Source organism: Corvus hawaiiensis, chromosome 2, assembly GCF_020740725.1.
Source record: "Corvus hawaiiensis isolate bCorHaw1 chromosome 2, bCorHaw1.pri.cur, whole genome shotgun sequence".
NCBI lineage: Eukaryota > Metazoa > Chordata > Aves > Passeriformes > Corvidae > Corvus > Corvus hawaiiensis.
In genome coordinates, this window is record NC_063214.1 from 118736982 (window position 1) to 118745369 (window position 8388).

Genomic DNA, 8388 nt, shown 5'->3' on the forward strand with positions numbered 1-8388 from the left:
ACCTGGTCCCATAAGGAAATGCTGGTGAATGAAACAGCCTCACTTAGAAGCAGGATGTACCTGCACTGTCACAAAGTGTGGTCACAATATGGATTTCAGACACTCAAACCCTCCTGCCTTCTAAAATTGCTCAAGATTATTGTTGTTGTTGTTATTTTCTCTATTTTCATTACTATTATTAGTAGTACTACTATTATTGTTGTCATAATTTTAATACTAGCTGTGAGTCAGTGACATTTCCAGCTGCCATTCTGCATTATTTACAACCACACTTGTGTAAGTAGTGCCCTGCCACTGAATTTTCCCTTCAGTTCCTCATTGTGTGATCCTGATTTCAGAGGGCTCAGCCCCCCTGAGCAATGCACAGCTGCATTATTCAGCAGAAATCACTGGGTTTGTTTCTGTATCAGCCTATTATATAGTAACTCAGGACTGTCTCTTAGGTTTTTATGTTTGCTCTCTCATCAATCATATTAAATAATATTATATATAAATAAATAAATTAATAATCAAAATAAATCAAAAGAAATCACAAGATTATCCCTTGTCCAAAACTGCTTCCAGAAGAGCTACCTTTTGTAATTTCAGTGCCAGAGAGAATGTGGGGTTTTTTCCCAACAACTCTCCTATTTTCAACCAATTCATGCATTTCTAATTTGGTGTGATTTCAAACAGCACAGATATGATAAATCCCAGAAGCCCCGAAACATACAAAGTGTTTGGCTTTAAATGTGCACTCAAAACTTATTGGTCATGAGGGTTTAAAATGTTTCAGAGGAAACAAAAGTACTTCTGATTCAAATTTAATCAGATATAAGGAAATCAGATGGTATTGGCACTGGGTGTTCAAAGAGTATAAATTTTCTTGACTGGAGACCTAAACAGCACATCATGTTCCAGCAGTGTCCCTGCTCCCGTATCATCCATACTGAAGATCTGGTTAAAAGAAGATCCAAAGCTCAGCCCAACCAGGCTAGAAAAGTCATTATTTTTTCATGGGGGGGGGGAAGGAGAAATAAAAAGGAAAGAAACAAGGTCCAAAGGTATCTCTATTTGCCTCCTAGATTTAGTGAACTGGAAGTTCATGTCGAGAAACCTTTTGATGTGTTGTATCGCTTGAAAATTTGGAGAGAAGAACAGGGAATGCTGAAGACAGGAGCTTAAAGATTTAAATACGTTTAAGTCTTCGATGTGTCATCAAACAAGAAGCTCCAGGCTGGCACAGTGGGTTTCCTAGAAACCATTGCTGTTTACAGTTGGCAAAGCATAGTTCCCTTTGTGGAGGACTGACGAGTCATGGTGCTGAGCCACAAAGGTGATGAGCGGGCTCTAACGAGCTCTGATTAAACAAAACCCACATTTTCCTTCCCAGCCTTGCACTGGATTATCCTGAAAAGAGCAAATGGAAGAGGAATCAAGTACAAAATACCAGGACAAACAGAACAGGTAAAGAATCAGAGATGCAGCTGAAATAAATCAATGCCCACAGGTCACAGTCTAGCTTGGAATCCCTGAGGCTTCCAAACAAGCATCTCATGGATTTGTAAGAATGCTCTGGAAATAAGGGTAGCAAAAATAGGGAGAAGCTTTCTGTGCAGGAGAGGAGTTTTGAAGAGGGGAGGTGTGTTCAGCATTTGGGCAGGGCACCAAACCAAAAGCACAACATCATCAGAGGATGTTGCTACCTCACCCAGCAGCACTGCACAGAGAGATAACTCAGGTAAGAGCAGCCAAGGTGGCCCTAGAACCAGAATAGAAATTACCCTGGTAATCCTGATCTATACTAATTACACCATGCTGTTTCTGTGACTTCATTAGCCACTTTTCTTTACTTTTGTATTGGGTTGACCCTGAGTTGATGGACAGTCTTTAAGACCAATTACGCTTCTCACAATTTACATATTTAAACCGCACAGAAAGGCGGGGCTGCCCCTTTTTGTCGGAGCTCGCCTGCTGGAAGGTGGGGGGGCTCCGAGCCTCCCGGCCCTGCCGGGCCGGGGCCACTGCCCCTTTCCCCCTTTCCCATCGCTGCGGCACGGACCCTGGGTCACTGAGGGGGACTGTCCCAGAGCCGCAGGCAGCTAAAACCAGCCATGGACTGCTCACAGCTAAACCCATCCAGCGCGGCTTCTGGGGACAGGCGGGTCCCTCTCCTCTCCATGCAGAGCCGGCGGAGTCAACGGGAGCCGGCAGAGCCTCCTGTCTGCAGCCAGCACACTTCGTGCTGAACTGAAGAGGACACCACGCAGCCAGCAGCACAGAGGGAGCGAGGCGTTCCCCACCGTAAAGCCTGAACAAGAACACTCTTCAACATGGCGGCTTCAGAGTCAGAGAGAAAGAGAAGTGAGTCCCGTGGGACGGAGCTGAGCATGGCGACGGGAGAAAAGAGGGCGGTGCCGCGATTCTGGCGCGCAGCTTAAAAGAAACCTTCTTGCATGCCGTGGTAAGGAACTGTAATACCGCAAACTGTTTGTCTCTTTAATCCATTTGAAGAACATGGGGGGATGGAGTATCTTCGTGTGCCTGTGAAGATTGTGAAGAATGCCTGTGCCAGGCTATATAGAAGTAGTAAGAGGCTGTTAGAGACTTGTGGCGAAGAAAAGCCCTTGTGTGCAGGCCAAAATAACTTATCCTTAAAAAGATGAATAACGCCATGTGATGGCCCATGTTTTGTAGTGTGAAGGAACTGTGAGATTTTTCATGGGAGAGATGTTCTACACACAGCAGACTGTTTGTTCCCGGGCGGGTCTGCTATTGGTGGCAGTTTGGGAACCACGTGCAACTGAAGGAAAACCTTTTCCTTAAGCATAAGAGAGAGACTTTTCAAGAACTGAAACACTGACTAACATCCCATGTTCTGTTATCCCTTGTGTGAGCTGGGTAAAAGGAGAGAAGTGCTGGAGGGGGGGGATTTGCTTTATTTTTGTTTTGTTATTTTCTCTTTACTTTTAATTCTATTAGTAATAAAACTCTTTCATTGTACTGCAACTGTTTAAGGTTTGTGCCTGCTTTGCTTTTCTCCTAATTCTTATCTCACAGAAGGAAAATAAGTAAGTAATGAATATTTTGAACCAAAACCACTACATTCAATTGGTGTTTCTGCCTGGTTTCGAACTCAACCCGCTACAACTTTCTTCTGTGCATTTGTCCTGTGCATTTGCAGTAGTTTGCTCTATCAGGGAATAAAGCTGTGTAGTCCCCCTAAGTCTGGACAGGAAAATGAAGAGACAATTCTTCTCCAGAGAAGGAATTCCAGCTCTCCATGAAGCAGCATCACTGACACAACATCTGCTGCAGGAACATATTAAAATACCCCACTGGCAGAGAACAAATACCCATGTTAATCATAGACCACAGATGAAAAAAAAGAAATTAGCTGTGGGTTCCAGGGTAGAATTCAAGAGCACCGAGCCAGGGATTGTTGCCAACAGTAACAGTGTAACTTCAATAACCACAACTCTGATGCTCTGTATCAACCCTTGTGGTCAGTTTTTATATTTCACCTATAGATATTGGAATTCATTCAATAAGCACCTTTTTGCTATGGGTGTTTCGGTATGTTTTTATGAAGGGTATGTTATAATTCACTTTTTCTTCTTCCCAGCCTTAGTCCACAGAAGTGAGCCACAAAATTTTGAAAATTATTTGGGCTCAGCGTTAACAAAAGTAGTAGTAGGTGTGAGAGCCACGGGAATCACTGTGTTGTTTCAAAACTCTGAACCTTAACCTCAAGACTCAAAATGTCACTGCTCTCCAAAGAGCCACTGAAATGAAGTGTTCTGAAAAAAAAATTCAGTCAGAAGGAAAGTTCTGGTTGCATTAAGGCTGAACAGTTTGGTTTAAACAGCCAAAGTCTTTAATTTAAACACTTTGATTTCCCAATCATGTAAAATGGCAATTTTATCTAAAATACCCAATTATAAGGGCAAAGTAAAACTTATTTGACAGTATTTTGGGATAAAGTGTTGTGATAAGTTTTCCGTGATAATTCCAGTGAAATCAGTCTACTTCTGAAGGAGATTTTCTTTTCGTGTAAACAGGTTTTGTTTTTTCAATAGTCTGTTCTCTCAGGAAAAAAAAAAGTAATTAAAGACCTTTCAATGGAGCAATTTTTTGCCAGTGACTCCTCTGTGCTGACCATTTTCTTTGATGTGATTTAGGCAATGACTGTGCAAGAAAATTTGCTCCATCTCATGTTGCCTTTTTCATCCCTGAACCCTTTTCATTGTAAATCATTGGTTTTGCTACAGCACAACAAATACCTCCACAGCCAGGATCAGGATTCCAGACTTCCACCACCTTTTTCAAAGGGTTGAGGTTTTAAAAAAAAAAAACAACAAAGTGTTTTTTTCTAGAAATGGGAAGTGAAGAAGGAAAGGAGGTGCCAAAAGATCGCTCTCAGCATGAACATCACCAAACAGAAGCTCTGGACTGCTCCTGGGCCCCCAGGCCAGAGACAAAAACTGGCTAAAGTTACACTTCTTAGAGCTCATGCTTCTAAAGCAGGTTTATCTTGGGGAGAACCAGGGAGTGAGCTTAGAGTTAAGCACTGTGAGAGATCAGAGGTTCTGTGCATCAACTCGCTCCCTGGCCCGTGTTTTTTTAGAAGAACAGATGTCACTGGGGAGAATGTGTTATCTCTTTTTGCTCAGAAAAGACATTTGTGGAAGCTTTTCTCTGGTTTTTTTGCAAGGAAAGGCTCCAGTCACAAATTTTCCATTGTCTCACTGACCGGTGCAAGATCTAAAAGGTTCAGGATCAGAATTAGGAGGTGAGACCACCATGAATAAAATGTATTTGTGCTAAGGGTATGTGGGGATCTCTTTTGGATGAGGACTGAATGCTGATCATAACTGCTGTGCTAAATAAGTGATTTCCTTCCAAGAATTCACTCTGTACATTTGAGTTAACCAACTGTGTGTAGTAGCCAAATATTCCCTGTTTGAACAGCCTTGGAATCCAGTCTGGGTTGAATCCCTCTGCACAAATAGCACAAGGGCAATGGAGCTGGCAGAGGGACTGACACTCACTAGCCCAGCCTGCAGAAGAACACACTGGGAGTTACTTTAAATTTTCTTCCACTAGTTCAGTTTTTCTTTCACAAATAATGTTGGGGTTTTAGTTTAGTCTTAGGTTTTCCTGTTAAAGGAATTTTCTCCCATATGCATGTTGCTAGGGGACAAATAGCTGTACTTAAGAAAGACAAAAAGGGGAGTGGGGCGGGCCTGGCTACTCTTTTGTCTACACCTGGGTGTGGGGACAGTTCGCTCTGAGCGTCCGGAGAGAGAAGCTGCAGAGAAAGGAGCTGCTGCTGCTTTCTTTTTGGCCGTTCTTTCTTCCTGCTGGAAGCAACGCCGGGACCCCAAAAGCCGCTTTTCCCTGCCCTGCTGGAGACCGAGCTGTGGCTGTCCTGCTCCGCTGCTGCTTCGAGCTTTCGCTACGCTGTAGCCCTGCTCACCCTGCCTGCCTGGGCCTCCGTGGTTTTTTTCCCATCTGGATACATCTCGTCTGCCACCCGGGATTTGCGTTCGTCCCTGCCATTCCAGCCTGCTGTTCCTGAGAGCCCGGGATCGGCTGCCCAGCGGTTTGTGAAGCCTTTGTTCCATCCTTCCCGGGATCCCAGGGCACCAGAGCCGCGGGTTTCCCGAGCTCGCTCCGGAGCGCCCCCTGCAGCCGCGGGGGAACCATCGCACCTGCCCTGCTCACCGGGAGCCGCCAGCGCCCCTGCCGGCTGCGAGCGGAACTGCACCCGAGGGGAAAGGGCCTGACAGCCGAGAAGGCTGGCACTGGGTTTGTGATTGCTGTTACTGCCATAGTTGTTGTTGTTTTGTTTGACTGGTTATATACATATATATATATAGTAAAGAACTGTTATTCCTATTTCCCACATCTTCGCCTAAAGGCTCTTGATTTCAAAATATAATAACTTGGAGGGAAAAGGGGTTATATCTGCCACTTCAAGGGGGGCCTCTGCCTTCCTTAGCAGACACCTGTCTTTCAAAACCGAGACAGATCTTGGCGCCCAACGTGGGGGCCTGAGGGCATTAAGAGATAGAGGTGAAAAAGGAATAACAGTTCCTCGATAACTTTATTTTGTGTGCTGGATATTGGAACCTTGTTAGGCAGCACTATGTGGTCTAGTTTACCCTGGTTCGGGTGGCATGTGGCCGTGGCTATATTCTTCCCCTTTGCAGCTCCTTACTTGAATATGGGTCCTCTGACTAAGGCTACCATTGCTGTTATCCAGCTTGCGTTATGGGTCGAGAAGGTGAGGAATTCATGGGTTTTTAACTTCCTCCGGAATGTGGGCTCATGGATAAACAGCTATCACACACTGAGCACATGTTTTTGGGGTTATGTTAACAATGGTACCTTCTGTGAGGAAATGACACCAGGGGAAGTTTTCTCCCAACCCCTCAACCAGTTCTTTGGGCCCACCCCATCAATTTTCGAAGGGTTTAAATTCCCTCTGAATACTAACCATCTGCTGCTGATAGGCCTACTCTATTTAGCATTCAAGGATAAGTTGAGATTGGCTTGGATATCTACCCGGACACCAGCCCCAGAGACTAGAGATCCTGCCCCAGAACGTGACATGGCCCCAGAGAGTAGAGTTCCTACCCCAGAGCCTGATCCTGCTCCAGAGCCTGACACGGCCCCAGACACTAGAGATCCTACCCCAGAACCTGACACGGCCCCAGACACTAGAGATCCTACCCCAGAGCCAGAGCCTGCCACAGCCCCAGACACTAGAGATCCCGCCCCACAGACTGATACTGCCCAACAGTCCACCTCAGAAATGGACTACCCAAACTGGGTGGGGGTACTGGCAAAAGGGATGCAGGAGATGTGCCAAGAGATGGGTCAGGTGCGCCAGGGGATATGCCAGGAGATGGGTCAGGTGCGCCAGGGGATATGCCAGGAGATGGGCCAGGTGCGCAAGGAGATGTGCCAGGAGATGGGCCAGGTGCGCCAGGAGATATGCCAGGAGATGGGCCAGGTGCGCAAGGAGATGTGCCAGGAGATGGGTCAGGTGCGCCAGGAGATATGCCAGGAGATGGGCCAGGTGCGCAAGGAGATGTGCCAGGAGATGGGCCAGGTGCGCCAGGAGATATGCCAATTGCTAAGGGAATACACCTCCTCAGCTAGTGAAAAACCCTCTCCCTGCCCCAAAGAGGGTGAGTCCGATGGTGCAGCAGTGGAACCCACGGATGTTACAACCGTCCAGGCTTCAGCTGAACCACAAGGACAACCACAGCCAGCAGCAGTCGCCCCTGTGCAAAGGAGGAAGTATAAGACCAAATCAGTACGACCAGTTAATGATGATGGGCAACCAGGGCCCTCACAACCAGCAGGAGAGCCAGAGCCAGAAATCATTACTGAGTCCCTGTCGCACGACAGTCTCCGTGCTATGCGAAACGACATTGTGCGAAGGGGGCGTGAGCCTTATACCACCTGGCTGCTTCGCGTTTGGGACCTTATGGGCACAAGTGTGCAACTGGATAGTGGTGAGGCAAGGTATCTGGGATCGTTGACCCAGGACCCAGGTGTGGACCAGATATTTGTGAGGGAGCCAGGGCCTCTCTCTCTTTGGGAGCGGCTCTTAATGAGTGTGAGAGAAAGGTTCATTCACAAAGAAAGAATGCGGGAGTATCATCATAGAATGCAGTGGAAGACACTCGAGCAAGGGATCCAACAGCTAAGAGAGGTGGCAATATTAGAGGTACTCTTTGGGAAGGATGGACAGCATGATAATGACCCCGATAAGGTCAGGTGCACAGGACAGATGATGTGGAACCTGGCAAGGCTAGGGCCATCGCAATACACCACCTTCATTGCAACGATTGATGCTGACAATACCCGAGAAACAGTGGGCTCTGTTGCCAACAGGCTCAGGCATTATGACAGCATGATCAATGGCCCGCTGAAAGCTCATGTCTCGCTGTGGTCCAGGACCTCAAAGAGGAGATGAAGGAGAAGATGGAGGAGATGAGGGAGGAGATGAGGAGGGTCAGTGTGGCACCAGTGCGAGTCACAGGCCCCCAAGTCAGAGCCCGTCGTCCCCCTGCTAGAGAGAGAGGGTACACCCCACGAGCTGAGCTGTGGTTTTTCCTGTGTGAGCATGGGGAAGACATGAGAAGGTGGGATGGGAAACCCACCTCTGCCCTGGCAGCGCGGGTGCGTGAACTCAAGGAGGGAGGCACTAACCGAGGGGGTTCCGCTAAGGTGAAGGTAGCCTCAGCCTCCCGTGACCGAGCTGCCAGGTATTACAGAAGGGAGGATGATATGTCGGATCCCCTTGAAGGTACCTCGAGCATGTACGCCCAGGGAAAGAATGATAACCAGGGCTAGAGGGGCCCTGCCTCTAGCCAGGAAGAGGCACGGGAG